This window comes from Syngnathus typhle, linkage group LG10 (assembly GCF_033458585.1).
Source record: "Syngnathus typhle isolate RoL2023-S1 ecotype Sweden linkage group LG10, RoL_Styp_1.0, whole genome shotgun sequence".
Taxonomy (NCBI): domain Eukaryota; kingdom Metazoa; phylum Chordata; class Actinopteri; order Syngnathiformes; family Syngnathidae; genus Syngnathus; species Syngnathus typhle.
This window is the reverse complement of record NC_083747.1, coordinates 6415588-6432690: the sequence shown is the minus strand read 5'-3', so window position 1 is coordinate 6432690 and position 17103 is coordinate 6415588.

Sequence of the window (17103 nt, the reverse complement as noted above, 5' to 3'; positions counted from 1 at the left end):
AACTGTATCCTCCAGTCAAAAATCCTCCCCTACCATCACTTTCACCACCCACCAGCAAATGTTCCTCCCTCCCTTCCGTTCCTTCTACGAAAGCTCTGACTGTACTCTTCCAGCTCTAAATAGGGTTATTCCCCAAGTGATAGAGGGAGGGGGGCTAGGGATAAGAGGTATGGTGCACTTTGAGCCAAACACACTCTCCTCTCTCGACATCTTCAATCTCTCCCTCTCTGAGGACAATCTTTCTTTTGACTCCCAACCCACCATGGAATATTAGTCCTTTTGCATTTAATCAGCCAACACTTGCACCCAAAAGAGTTTCAATTCATTAAAAGCACTCAGATATTCAGGCCAGCTGCCTCCTGGAGACTGGCTCAAGACAAGGTGGAGACAGACAGGCAGACTTGCGTGTGTGTCCGTGTGTGTGTATCTGTGTGTGTGTGTGTGTGTGCTTGCTTGCGTGTGTGGCCCAGTGTGGATGTGTACGTGGACTTTTTATGAGTGGGGTGGGGAATGCTGTGCGTGTGTTTCCTCACATTTCTTTGAGGAGACAGGGAAACCCAAACCTCAACAGTGACTGGTATGTACTCAGCATTATTCTACCACAGCTAAATCCAACCACATTACACGGTGTGACTGTTTGCATGTGAATGTGTAGACGTGAAGGGGGAAAACACACACGTACGTACATGCACACCTACAACTGTGCATGCCTACACTAAACACAGGCACACATCAGCTCAGCAAGGGTTTTAAAGCCGAGACTGTTGAGCCATCTATAAGCAAACATCTTACATCTTCCTATTGCAGAGAGTTGAGCTTGCATTGTAACACAATTACGCTGATGACGAACATGTTAAAATAGGGAAGTAGTTACAGTAGCAGCATTCGCAGCACATAACCACCACCTCTAAAATAACTAAATACAAAAATAAGTGGAACAAGGCTACTGTAGGCTTATGTGTGCTTATTTTTAAATGAGGCTGATTGTTTACAGCATATGACTGGGTGTGAAGCATGCACCTGCAAAAAGTGTGTGCTCTATGCAGAATACTCTCCAGAGACCAGATGGCTCCAGTGTAGCTTAGGAATCCTTATTCAGAGAGGAGACATACCAACTATGCATATGCATGCATTTGTTGTATCTATGCTAGGAAATATTGTCACCGTCCTTTTTTTTCTTCTCCAAGAATTATCATGTGATCAAAACCGATATATTATCCATCCATCCATTATCTGTACCGCTTGTTCCCACAGGGGTCACGGGCGTGCTGGAGCATATCCCAGTCATCATCGGGCAATAGGCGGGGGACACCCTGAACTGGTTGCCAGCCAATCGCAGGGCCCAATGACTACCGCGACTCCCGTGCGGGCAAGTGGTACAGAAAAGAGATGAATGGATGGATATGATACACAATATATCGGATATGACATATGATATGATACGATGCAATATGATATAATATATTAAAGATATTGAAACAATTTATTCAAATCTCAGTTTTCTAGACGAGAAGTACAGTAGTAGCATGCAGTCTGGGAAAAGTTTCATCTTCCCAAAACACTTATTAAATCACCAACTGTAGTTTTTCATTCCATTTGACAAGCTGTCTTTTTCACCAGCACACCTCTCAAAAATTCCCTGCTAAACACATTTTGCGGGTGACGTTATCTGTACAGGAATCTGACCTTGCTGCACTCAACTTCACTATGATCTTTATCTGTTTTTCTCCTGCTGTTTGAGTCTACTATACATACTACAATATGTGAATGAAGAGCACAGCTGATGGTGCTGCCTTTGAGAAGTCAGATTTCACACCATCCGGGCTGAATTCCCACTCATGAGAAAATATGCGGTCAAGGCATTCTGCCTGTGAGAGATGTAACTAATATGATCCCCATCATCCCATTTAAGAGGATGCCAATATCAAGCATGATCAAAAGAGCAAATCAATTATCTAGAAATCATAATAGAAACCACATGTCTTGGAGTCACTTTTGTTTTTATTAAGATGATATATTTTGCCAATTTTAGATACATTTATCCATCCATTTTCTGAAGCGCTTATTCAGTTGCATATTGTGGTATTTTGCATGTGACAAAGAAATCTTGAATGCGTTTAATACATACCCACATAATAATGACATTTTAGATTGCAGAGATACAAATAAACTTCATTCCTTAATAAATATACACTATTTATTTTACAAATCCACTTTATTGATTAATGAATACACACTATGTATCCTACTCATTGAACACAGATACAGTTTGAAGTATTTGTTTTATAAGATTTAATTTTCATTGTTTAATTTTTTCTCGGCTGACTCAACTGAGAGGTAGGACAGTGTCCAAGCTGATTAACAGTCAAATGAGAGATTCATCTAAGAATTATCACTGCAATTGATAATTGGTTCATCATCTTATTGGTGCAAATAAGTGTCCATCTGTTCATTTTATGATTTAATATATTTTATTTACAAGGATGTGTCCATCCAACCATAATGTCTTCAACTAACCTTGTAAGAAAAATAATCTAACATAAGAACAATTTGGTAAGAACTGTCTTTCAAGTGCACATTGAAATGACAATAAAAAAGGAGCCAAGACTTGGGAACATGGATTAGAGTGCAGTGGAAGTCTCCTAGGAGGCCCTGTTCCCCCCCTGTCTCTCAGTCTGAGGCAAATGAGCATGCCTTACAAGATCTGATTGGGTGTAAATTAAAACTTCATTAACCGTCAGTGCCGATTAAGAGGCAGAGGAACGCCTTTGTTTAAGTTCATCATATTGGTGTCTCTCATTTGCTAATGTTGCATCATATATAATTAATGTTCCTTTATTTCGTCAGCGTCCAGCTTTGATCTTCAGCCACCCCCAACAGTGTAGTGTTCTTCTTTTTAAATATGTATTACACGGGCACATTAATTGGGTTAAACAGGTCAAAGTTCATAATGAATCAATCTTTTCTCTGTACATTTGATGCATTATAATATGTTTATTAATTGAAAATGTAATTTTAAAAAAAACGTCAAACAAATAAGAGAAAACCAGACAGTAATCCTTTCAAAGGCCATTTGGACAGTGTTACACATTGCCTTACACCCACAATTTGATAACCTTCTCACCTGAACACGCTTTACAGCCAAGCACTGGCCAGGATATTTGATCGAAAGATAATTACAGATGGTGAAGATACATTTTTTTCATCTCTTCACCGTGTATGCTTTCTTGTGGGTAGAAAAATGACGACTAAAGCAGAATTTGTCAGTTTGAAGATGTGAGAAGCGCTGTAAAATCAAAAATGGCCAATTAGTGAAGTGTCAGCTGCCATTTTTTTCCCTAGCTCACCCTGACTTTCTTTGATGCCACGTAACGTTCAGTAGATGTGGCTTTCAAGCACTTTCTTGATGTATTGGTTTTGACGAAGGTGAGGTTGCTACTCAGGGGTTTGAAACAACCACTTATGAAGCTTTAGAGGAATGACACCATAGAAATGGAATGAGAAAGTGTTTTTGAAATTTAATTTGATGCGCTTGAGATGATCAAGGATGAATGAAAGCTGTTTGAATACACTCATTACACGTAATTACCTGTCCATTTGAAGATCTTACACAAAGCCAAAGCCTTAATACTATCAATTAACCAACAGTCATGGTTTCAACGCTCCGTGATTTGTCTGAGATAGTCTACTGAGTAGACCATACAATTAATCATTATTTCCCTCTGTAAACAAATGTATCAAATTTAAACAATATTTCCAGTCCACTAAATTTCATTCCATTAACTTTGTAGACTCCACCATAATATATAAACTTTTTCTGTGACTGTTATCATGGCCTTTTCCTACTTCTACTAAGTCTAACCACTGAAGCCAATTCATAGGATGTGGCTGCAGGGAAACAGACCACTACAAACATCAAACCTTTCAGTAAGACTGGATTTTCTATTTTCTATTCCGTATTACAATAATGTGGACAATGTTCCATATTCTATTTTATATTTGTTGCTTGAAGCTAGAAACAAGAGGTGCATTGGTCATAAATTGAGAACATGGACTGTAAAATTTACAACTTTGAATATTTTAATCCAATAATTATTCAGGCATAATGGATTTTACTCATGCATTTTAAACTGCAATGACAACTAACTCACATCATAAGGTGCTCCTCCACAAGTGATTGTACTCACTTCTGTGGACAAGGTTACCTTTGTTGTTTTGGCCCACCTTGCCAACTGCCTTTTGCATGAGCTACCCCTTAAAGCCTGCTGTGGATGCTATAAAACCCACTGACACAACCAGGGTAGTGTGAACTTGAGCACACACATTATCACATGCATGCAAGCATACTCATGTGCAGGCTCGCTCATTGACAATCATTTTCCACCTCCGCACAAGCGACCCCCATCACCCTTGGGTGATGAACAACATCTGCTTATCCATCCCTTCGTCCCTGCCCCTGGCATGGCTGCTGGCTTCCTCCTGGCTGCACTGCCACAATGACATCTTGTCTGCTTTTCTGTCACCCATTACTAAAATGTGTAGTGACAATCAGGCTTTTTTTTTTTAATGAACTTGTTTCTCATATTAACCTGGGAACAGTAACACCGGCTTTCATGGCTTCTGCATTTTATTGTGAAGTCTTCTGTTTCACCTTACAGTGACTGGTTTTAGCCTTGGAAAAGTAGAGCAGCTCTTCCTGTTGCCCAGTATGATGGTGAGGACAAGTAAACTTTGATATTTCTTCGGAGAAGGATGCAACAAGACTTAATAAATAAATAATAAATAAATGCCTAGTTTGCAAATCTCTCTATTGTTAATCCAAATTGACTGTCCTCAGATTGTGTGAGGTCACAGAAAAATTGGAAGGCATAATCCTCCGTGCCCCGCCTTTTTTTTTTTTACCCATCTTGCCCAGTGACTCCCTCACAGGTCTGCAGTCCCGTTGTCTTTTGACACAGACAGATGACATGTTTATTAGCTTGTCAGACGCTTGCCCTTGCTCATACTGTCTTTATCTTCCTCACAAAAACTATAAACTACAACACACATGCACACTCCTTTAATAGTATGAATTTGCAACTTGAACCTACTAAACACAATTTTTTTTGTGTCTTACATCCATTTTCACATCATCGTCTTCTGTCTTGCTCACTCTTATAACACAGCTAAAACAATCATCTCAACTGTTTGGTAATTGGGACGGGCTCCCGTGGAGAAGAACAGGCAATGTGCTTGATGAGGCATAAAATGATGATTAATTAATTTACTGCTCAGTTGGTCATCATACTGAGAGCTGTATGAGACTCCCAGCAGTCAGCCATGAGCCTTGCCCAGAAATACCACACCAAAAGTACAAGCATTATATTAAACTTTATAAAGGATCAGAACATGCCAGACAACAACCAATTCCAATACTGGTGGAGGACGTGTTAATGAAGCCCCCTCCCAAAAATATATATATATATATTTAAAAAAAAGAAAGAAAAAAAGAATATTGAATTGAACCAATTTGATTAAATATACTGTAAATATTGTTAAGTAAATGCAACACAAACAAAGATCTTACTATTAGGATTAGGATATGCTGTTGTCAGTGAATGACAAAAAGAAAAAAATGTTAGGGAGAAGCCATGACAGGAAAAGAGTGATAAACATCAGGGAGAGAAACACTTGGATTTTTCAAACGGTCTGTCTCATTTTCATTCCATTCTGTGAGTTTAGACTTGTCAGTGTGATTGATCATCTGATGTAGTGATCCCCGCCAATCACTCCCATCAAAACGCTCTATTTTCCTTTCCTCCTTTTTATCACTAACTCCGATCAGATATGCAATTACAATACAGTGAGAAGAATCAGAATAAGGGCAAGGTGCCACGTATAAAGAGCACTTTTATTTTAAATGTCTTCGATGTGTTAAAAAGTGGTCATTTCAAGCTAAGTGCCAAAATGAAAGAGGAGAGTCTGATGGTGGCCCTAAGATTTGCACCACCAGAAAATCAGATAATCTGAGTCAATGTGGGAGGTAAAGGTAATATTGAAGGGCAAACAGAAAAACAATCAAAGGAAACACTAGGGAGACCAAGGGACAACAGTGGAAGGGAACAGTGAGGGATAATTAAGAGGGTTTCCTGACTGTAGAGTGGTGCAGTCAACTCGCTGGTGATGATGGCAGGCAGACCATTGTATCCTTTCATGCTCCATTTATTATGTCATGTTTCAGGGGTTGTTTGTAATTTTTGTAGTGCCATGCAGGTACAAAAAGCATTAGGAGAGATATGGTACACAAGGGGAAGACAGGCAAAGACAAAATGTGTAGACTGAGAAGACGGGAAAACAAACAATAACAAAATGACAACATAGGAAACTGAAAAGGATCTGCACTAATGTAATCTCAAAACTCCCAAATAAAAGAAGCAAAGTACAAACGGACCTGATTTATATAGTATGTTCATTTTTCTGTACAGTTTTCAACTATGGAAATAATTGTATCATTTCTTCTAGACAGTGTACTGGGACAAGTCAACATTTCTATGGGACCAAAAGTCACTTTGCAGCACATCTAAATAAGTCATAGGCAACAAATAAAGAACACTGGTCAAAATAATTGTTACATGGACTGATATTGAAATTGACAAATGGTCTTTCATGTCGCTTTAACTTCTTCTACTGTTTGTTCACATTGACTCTTGGGCCTTTCAGGTGTGAGCTCATTCCATTATAGACCATTCTTCTGGGGCCAAACATGTCAGACAAACAACAAAAAACATTGTAACACGGCCGTGACCAACTACAGAAAGAGAGTGTTTAGCTTCAGGCTATGTCCTTAGGACACAGTGCCTCAAACCTCATTGGGCATTGCTCCATGAAAGATGTAAGTGCAAATCCATCAGAAACTCTTCTCAAGATATTCTGTTGTGGAGCACAAACATGGCAAGGGTTTGGGAGTGAGTGCATAGCGCTTTACTTTGCTGTGTCAGAAATATTTCACCTTCCACCAAGATCACACACGTACACACAACACATGCACACTACACACACAGTACGTACGTGAAACCTGGACAGCTAAACAAAAAGCCTGCGCTGTAGACCTTGTCAGTTCTGTTCATATTATACCTGACAGTGAGACACAACCAAAGCTGTGTCAAAAGACAAGCCCTTAGCCTCTCTAACAGAGGCAGCACATGGGGAATGGCTTCATATGTCTACTGGTAGCCTCTGCTAGCAGGTTGACAGGTGCCAGGCTTGACAGCTAATAGAATTTCTCCTCTAGTAAACAGTTTCTCTCTGTTGGCCTAGTGTAATGAAACATGCATGGAATAGAATTTAGAAAAGCAACTAATATCAGAGGGAAGTAAAAAAGTAAATCATCTCAAAATTTGTCTGAAGAAATACCTGACCTTCCAATCTTAAACATTTTACCAAGACTATGTATAACTGAAACAACACTATGCAGACAAATTATTTAGGTTCTGTGCATTTATTATATACTTTTTGTACTAACTTATTTTCTTACTTACATACTTACTTATGTACAAATTGTGTACTTTTTTGTAACATTGTACATTATTTTATAGATAATATAATGTGATTAGTTCCCTGTTCATAATGTTACTCGGGTTCACGTTGGGCAATACTGATCCACTTTCCTGCTAGTTTCACAGATGACCTCTTAGTCACCAATAGACGATGGTAAGCAGAGTCGCCCACCAAATTATTTATATGCAGGCCAACAGACAACCACCCCCACCACTGGACTTGAATTCAGCTTCAACAAAGTTACTGGTTTGCTCTTTCTAAATGAGTACCAATTGGCTCACGTGGCTTTAGTGCCAGACCGGCCTGCCTCCAACATGTGTAGGTTTGTATATCTTATGTATGTTTCAGTTGATTGGTTTAAGAGATACTTTGTACAGCAACAATGGTCTGCTAATCCTTTGATCCACTAAATTGTTAATGAGGGATTTGATTAGTAACAACAGACCGCCCCGACTTTACTACTGCATATGGGATCAGTGTCTGGGTCAAGAAAGAGGAGGAGGTGAGCTGTTAGGTAAAATGCCTGCCACGGTCTTACAAACTTCTCAAACAACACCATGGATAGTGTAGTTTACACATTTTTTGCACTGAATTTGCTACTTAGAACAGATGGGGCTCGTAACATTACTGTAATTTCTGGACTATAAACCGTACTTGAATATAAGCCATACCAGCTAAAATTAGAGGAAAATCAAGTCTGTTCATGTATAAGCCGCACTGGAGTCTATGCTACAGGAGTTTTAATGTTTGATGTTCATGAAAAATCTGTAGATCGGACTGGACTATAAGCCGCAGGGTTCAAAGCCTGAGGAAAAACTAGCAGCTTACAGTCTGTAAATATGGTATATAACTTGCCCGATAAGTTATATTTTGACCACAGATATTTCTAAGGACGTTCTACACATGAACACATATATTGGAGTCCAACAGTCAGCATAGAATGTGTACTTGAGGGAAGATATGATGACATTTATTGACGTCCATCCATATGTATGTATGCAATTCTATCAAATATACTTTAACAAGGATCAAGTATAAAATACCTTTTTAGAGGTGTGCATAAACTGTCACCTGCCATCCTCGGACAATGTTAAGCTACATTGGACAGGAGCCACAACAGCAAGCACTGTCGTCATGCCATCGTCTTGTCAGCACCCCTTGCCTACTCAATAATTTACATCAAGGTGTCAGACAAAGCTGCCTTGGCTCATTCAACCCCTGTTAAAAAAAGAAAAAAAAAGAAATCAACTGCTTGCTTTACTTTTTACATCCCCCAGCTCCTCCTGGTGGCAATGTTTGTGTTATGAGTTAAACGCTTTGGTAGGTTTTTAAATAGTGACATAATAAATATAATAGCTTGATTCAAAAACTTGGATTTTTTATTCTAGTTAATAAATTAAAAAGACAAAGATTTTCTCACGTGGTTTGGTAAGCGTAACTGTTTTTCATTTTTGCAGCAATGTTGTGGAATATTCTCACACTTTAATATGTTAATGGTTTTGTCAGTAAACAGAATGAAATATGTCACAGTTTAAACCGAATACACTGAAGTTCTTCACCACTGCCTCCTCTTTAACTCTTAAAGTGTCCGTGTGGAGCTGAGGAGGATGCAAAGAATGCAGCAAGTCACACTTGACTATGATGGATTTGACAAGAGGAAAGTGTTAATGATATTCCCCCTTTGATGGCTGGAGCTACTTCACACACATTTGCATTTCCATTCATCATCCCAGCATTTATCATTATGCGGTGGCTGCCAGATCTAATTACAGTCCTGGGCCAACAGGGGCGACACTCCTGATAGGAAAGCCTCCCCCCTGTCCCCTTCCTCATCTCAGTTTCTCTCTGTCTCACTGCTGCTCATTCTCCGTAGTTTACTTCAGTTTATTCATAGCATTCAACAGTTTGTCTCATATTTATTATCTACTTTCCAATCTTGATCCGTTTTCTCTTACTCCCACCATCTCTCTACGTTTAAGTCCAAGGGTGGAAAACAGAGAAGAAGACAAGCAGGAAGTACAGCCATGTAGGAACAAGTGTAGATGAAGTCATTTGAAGGCTTTGTTAGAAAAAAATGTAAGTGATGGAGTGAAACAAAATAATTAAGATTTAGTTTTATAATTCCGTTCAATTGTATGCCCCTCCAGTATTTTCTTTATTGTAAACTTTTACTCCTGTGGGTGACACTAAAAGGTGGTGATGGTTAACTCTTACATACGGGTGTATTAGAAATCATCAGTTATGACCAACCTCTTGTGACCAATTATTTAAGAGCATGATGTAATATCTGACCTCTGGGTTTTTGTTCAAATATTTCCTGTTGATACTTGCAACTACATTTTTGCAAAGCTTTTCACCACATTTTGCATTGTTTATCAGGACAAAGAGCGAGTGCTGTAATGCCAAGGGGGAGCTGCAGGGTCACAGCTGGACATCCCACAAAACACCACGACCGTCTCTGTCCATTTATCACGCGCACTGCATGATCTTGGCAAGTAATCCTTCAACCACAAAGAGATGCTTACACACATATACATGCCCATCTCAGAGAGTTGAACAAAGTCAACAAATATTTGCTTGCTTGGATAGATTTTTCTTAGCCATGAATGATGACAATGTAAGCATTTTTGGTTGAAAAGAATACCATAAAACATAATTAAATTGAATTAAAAGAAATATGACAAACTGTGAAATAATCCGTTTAACAATTGCATATATTCATATTTACCTATAAACATGAATTCCATAACTAATTGGTTGGGACACATTTGAATGTTCTACTGCCTTAGAGTAATGAATGTTGAAGTTAGGCCTATAATGAACATCAACCATTATTATATATATTAGAATTACTCTATCCCTCTCTCTCTCACTCTCTCTAAAAAAACAAATAAATAATTTCTGGAAAGAATACATACACATTTTATTTATAGAGTCAAAGAGGGGTAGGGTTGGGTAAATGATCAGTGGGACAAATGACAAAAATACCTTGTGAGGAAAGATAACGTCAACTCAAATTGAAGCAAAGCCCAGCTGTGAGGAAATGAAATGTGCCCTGGACACAGATAACTAGTGTAAACTGACACAACAAATACTGGACTTACTCGTATAACTGGCATTAAGCTTTTCAAAATTAGAAGCACACTGACTGTTGTGAAGAATCACGTTCTTAGACATAACTTCAACTGTGTAAATGGCTTCTTTAAACGGTTTGGCCAACATAGCAGACTGGCCCTACTTATGTGACAAGAGCAGCAGATACAAAGATTTCAAACAAGGAGGTACTTGCACAAAGCAAATACAGGTTCCCACACACACACAGCCGCCATATGCTTTAGGTAGTCAGAGACCCTTCAAGATGAGAGAGGCTCTGAAATATTGATCAGTGATCAGTAAATAAATCACAAATGTTAACCTTGATGTTGGGTTGCTGAGAAAAACAGGTCTACGGGTATGACAGAGAGACGGAGACAGAGTAAGAGAGAGAGGGGAGGAAGAGAAAGAATCTGACAGATAAAGAGAGAAAGGCAGAGAGGGAGAGAAAGAGCATGACCTCAAACAAAGCTACATGGTTGTGTTCAGTGTAGGAAATACATGCAATTTATGCGTCTAAAATGATTTACACCCGCCAACATAAGCAGGATGCACTTGTGTCATTAGAGGCAACAAAGAGCAACACGACTGCATTTGAATGGATATCTAATCTATTATTTAGTCGTGGACAAAACAGGCAATATGGGAGGCGTTTTCAGGCCTGTATTGATTACTAGCAAGACCAGAGGAGCCAAGTGTAGTGTGACAGTCTGAAGAAGAGCTGCAGAAAACCCCCTCCCACCCACCTACCACCATCCCCTTCTAGAGGTGGAAGATGTGTGTGGCTTGATGACAAACATGAGGTTTCGATGCAGTGTATTTTTTTCTTGTGAACAATATTGTACTGAAAGGTGCTGCTTGATAATGATTTTTCAGAATACTTGACAATTTTTTAGGTAGTCAAAGGTGTTGAAGACATTACGATTAAGATATTATAATAATTAGATATTTAATCGTGCTTAACTCATAGAATAACAAGACAACGCACATTTTTTGATTGGTGTATTTTTATTATTTATCAATGTCATTTTAAAATATATTAATTTCTATATTAATGTTTTTCCCAGTTAGAAAACAATGCTACGTATTGAGAGATCACTTTCTGTTTGTCGGATTCTTGCTCATTTGTACATTACAACATATAGTGATGTGTTTCACAAATAAATATGCAACAGTACTTTTGGAAGATCTATTAGTCTTGAATGGAATTTGATTAGCGCGTTTATAGTCCAATTGAATTATACCTCTAAGTGGATAGGAGCTGACATATGTTTCCGTATCTCTCATAGAGTGACACATTATTCCGTGGTCGGTATAAAAACATGATAAAATATAAATATCCATTAATCCTCGCGTTTCATCGAGTCAGACACCACCCAGCATAGCTCAGCTTTAGTCTGCCGTTAATGCTGTGTGATGTCTGTGTGTATTTTGCATGAGGGGCTTGAGCGTATTAATACCGCACTCAATATATGTGTGTGTGCGTGCGCGTGTGTGTGTCAGTGTGTGTATGTGTATGTGAGAGAGAGAGGAGGAATAGAGAGACGTAGCATGTGTGTGTGTTGGACATAAGAGAGCAGTTCACACCGTGAAAGAGGCATCTTTATTATAAGCTGCCAGAAGTAGTGGCAGCTTGGGAAAGGAGCTGCCACAGCGAGGTAATCGAAAGTCACTAGGCCGAGATGCAACAAGGGGCACTTGAGAGCCCCGTAGCGGCACAAGCCATATGGCGAGCTGGCTTGGCAAACCTGGCAACTCCCTTTTCTCAATTCAAACAAATGTTAGGAAAACCCACATGACAATTAGGCATTCTTTCAAAAAACCAACTGACATTGAAAGATGATCATGTTAGCAGTTTTGCAAGAAGAATAAAAACAGAGGTTATTCATCTCATTTCTGCTAGGGCTTATTGTTTTCTCCACATTTCATTACTAGAGAGATTCCGTAAAGATATAGAAATCAAACTGGAAGATGTGATCCAAAATGATTTTTTATTCAAAGATACAAATGATAGTAAAAATAAATAGAAAAGAAAGAAATGATATAAAATGTGTAAACATACGTCATTTGGCCCCCAGCATATTTGCAGTGAACTCAAAGGTAAAATCCCACCCCTCCACCCCAAAAAACTAAATTTGCATAATGCTAGGGGCAACAGTGCCTTCTCCCAAAGAGAGATTACAATATAAACACTGAACACAATACAATGGAGAATCCCATGTTGCAGCAGCAGTTAGAGAAGAAAAGCTCATTTCAAGATCAATTAAAAAGTTCCTCTCATGAGATGTCATTACATTGTGTTTATTTTATGAAAAGAGGTAAAAATCGCAGTTATCATATATTATCTTAAACATAATTAATTCAATATTTATTTATGGGTGAATACAATTTCTTTGTTTTTCTTTTCCAAATCATGTTCCATCTCTCTTGTGACTTGATTTGCATATCTCAAATGAAACAAAGAAACAATTACTTGATGGGGCTGATTTAGCCATAGACCACCAGTGAATATTATAATTTGTACTTAAATTAACCTTTAACCTTTAGAAGTGAAGTGCAAATTTCTATATGTGTCATAAGTAAACTAAGCACTACATGTTTGATGTAATATCCATGTCCTGATGTTTGGAAGGATGTGGGGAGTGCCATGTACTGTCCGCCTGTCACTCATAATTAATTATATTTAATTTTTTAGGGAACTTAAAAAAAATGGCATTCTAAATAGATTGTTTTGGGGTGGCTAATGTTGTGACCTAACATACTGCACATCTTTTTAAAAAAAAAGTTATCTATTAGCCTACTGCATAACTCCAGATATTTCATTTAATTCCCTTATAGTTTACGAATAATGGCTGCTCTGCATTCCACCCTTGACTGACTTCTTGTGCCTTGCTGGGTAGGAATTCAGTGAATAAAAATGGAGTCAATAGATCATAGAGGATACTTAACTGTGGACAGCTGTGATTACAAGGTGCGGGGATGTGCCACAAACATACTCAGCGCCAATATGTATTGCTTGCACTTATAATAAATGTTATCTTTAGGAGGAGGAAAAAAAGCTGTCAAGTTGATGAAAGACGTAGATGAACATCTATATGGCTGACCAACTATGCATAGATATGCACAAATGCAGTTTTCACGTTGGAAGTATGTGAACGAGAGACAATATGCTGCTTTAAGTCTTTGTATTCCGGCAGCCATGACTCACTGTCTTGTCCTGCTTGTTATATTGTCTTAGTGGTGTATTGTTGAAAAAAAATCTACGGAACAAATATAAAGCATTTTAGGCTAATATATGTTTTCAAAGTAACCAATTTACTGTTCTTACAATGCACAGTGAAAAGGTTACCAATATTTGCAAGTGGCTGTCCTCTGTGGCTTGTTTTCCGCTAGAATATGCTATCAGCATGCAACATGGGACTGGCCATCCAGTTGTCTGGTGCTCAAGCCCCAGGCCAACCCTAGAGGAGCCCTGCTTTAACATCACCACATAAATACATTTTCCCCTGTAGTATTAGTTCTGCCTGAATACAAAGCAAACACAAAACGGTTTGTGTGCCATTGATTAAATAACCTCACTAACATCAAACGAACATTCTCAGAATAAAACAAATGATCACTTACTAAATCATCAGAATTGTTCCTCGAAAAGTTTTACGCCACCTACAAAATGATTGAAAAAAAATTTTTCATTAATTTCACAATTTTAGACTTTGTAAAGCAGTCGGGCCATTACAATTATCAGGTAAAGGAAAAGGTAAAAGGCTTAAGGTTTACAGAGAATTGGGAAACGTCTTGTTCTAACTACGGTTTTGTTTGTGTTTTGCTTTTTTCCAAATGGCAGTTCTGGTGGCGTCACACCATCAATTCATAAATAAATTGATTTAATGGTATGCCAAGGCCAATCGAACAAGTATATACGTAGATATGTATAGATACGTATAAAGCATTTCACTTGTTTTACATTGAGTTGTTAAAATGATACATTCCATTCGAGATGCACTCAGGCTTGTGTTTCTCATTATTTTGCATCTCTTGCATCATTTTTTACAGACATTTTACAGGGAAGAGAAAGTGTCTTTACTTATACTTTCAACAGCTTCTTTATCTCAATAATTGAGATAAGTCTTCTGAAATCGCAGAGTATAAATAAAACGAAATCCCAAAGTCATGTAAATGTATTATTGTGCAGAAACCTCATTCCTCTCAGCTTAATGCTCATGCCGAGATCTGCGCTCAGACAAGAGTCCCCAGCACTGTACATAATAAAGTGGCTCCTAACAAGGCTGTCTAAGGCAGTTCAGATAGACTCATCCTTTATATTCCCCCTTATCCCATTAATTCCCTCAGTGGCAGTGAAGGAAAATGTTATAAACCAAGCAAAAGCTCCAATTGCATTTCTCAAGTGATAAATATTTCAGCAGGACTGAGAACATATTTAAACTGCGTTCAGGGTTTCCCCCCACTTATGTGATTATGATCCTGCTCTTGCCTCTTAGAGATAATCAATGACTCATGTTATCCCTTTCGCTCCAGCTCTCCTTTTTGTGTTGAATGGTGCAAAAATGAAGTGTGAGCATTTGCGCGTGTAATGAAAGCTTCAAGATGAAGCACGCTGTGAGTACCATTAATCTACATGTTCTAGAAATATATAACCAATTGTCAGACATACACTATGAGATATTCCATCACCTGTGCGATTGGCTTTTGGCAAGCATAGCAAGTGTAATACCCACAGTAAGATGTAAACCTTTCTTTGGAAAGGAAATGTATACTGCTTACTTCAAGGATCCTCCGAAAACAAACCAAATAGTAGGTGTTAAATTAGTTCATACGAATCTGTATCCTTTCAGGATATTTTTGATACCACATTTTAGATTGCAATCGAACCTCAGAGAGCAGGTATTTGAACAAAAGACCAAATTGAAACATGTTGCTTAGTTTAATTTTTAACTCTGCAAATAGAACCGTGCCGGTACTAGTCTTGCTGGGCTGCAACTTTTAATTAGGGTAGAGCATTAATTTGTAGGCCTACAGCAGAAGTGTTACTTCCAATCCTAAATGAATATTTATCTAGAATGACTCTTGTCAATAACAATGATGAGAAATAACAGTATCGATATCCAGTAAGTGTTCACAATACAGCTACCGTAATAATAAAATAACACACAAATGTATATTTGACCAACAAATACCTTTCTCTGTGTCTTTCCACTATTATATTTCAATCACTCAAGTCTCCTTTGATTGTATATACAATAGTCTCTTAGTTCACCTCCGGTGTGCCTTCACTTCTCTTCCTACCCACTAAATGTGTCTTTGTGTTATTAGCTTTTCCCCCCACATTATCTGCAGCCATCTAGTGTCTGCTTTGTGCTCTAGAATTTATTCTACCGCCCTTTATAGAATCCAACAGCACGGTGCTGAATACCCATTTCAGGCTTGGTTAATGTTTTACTGCAAAAAACGTTTGCATGGAGCCTTACAAAAATAAACAATTCTCTGGCACTAATGACAAGGTCATATCACTCTGACAACAAAAAAAGAATGCTGGGAAGTCATGAGCGAGAGAAAGAGAGTGAGCAAAAAATGTCAGTCATACAACCCTGACAGCACATTGTGACTACAAACCCTTTTGCTCAGTCTCTAACCGAGACAGACAGTTTGCAATAACTGTGAACACCTGGGCTACCTCCAGGCGCTACACCCTAGACCCTGGGGCTCTTCACCTGAGACGGTGGGAGCTGTGTACCTTCCCTTGCTGCTCGAGAACTGCCTTAAGCAGGCTGATAATCACACAAGGCACCCAGGAGGGACATGAGACCTGGAATTTTGCTTTTACATTAATCATCAGTTCAGGGTGACAGTCAAGTGAGAAAATAGTAGATACGTATCAAGCACCAAACAAACTCGAGTCTTTTAACAAAGTTAACTTTTTAAAGTTGTGATTGAAACAAAACATGCATCCTATCGGCCACACAACGTCTAAATATGTCATTGTTGTATTAAAATCAGACATGTAAGCTTCTACATGCCTTTTCACCCAGAGACCTGTTTATAATTGTCTATAGATTGTAGCGATATCATATAAAAAACCATTCAGTTGAACAAAAGATAGCAAACTGATAGTAACTGTCAATATATGTAGTTATTGTATTTTGACACCTGGAACACATCAATGTGAATGAACGTTTAGTTATTATGACTCATGGAGACAAACAACCCTTTACACCAATGTGTCTGCCTCTATTGACACAAGGAATCCAGGGCCAAATGAAAAACTAATTAAATGAAAACATGTGCTATGCCGAATGTTGTATGTGTGTCTACTGTACACACACTGCTGTTTAACATTTGTAACCTCATTCTGTTATGTTTCAATTACCAGATGCACCGTTAGAGTCCACAGCAAGGTTAGGCAAACATATCCAAGTTTAAGCTCTGGCTCGAGGTGCACACATCTTTATTCCAAAT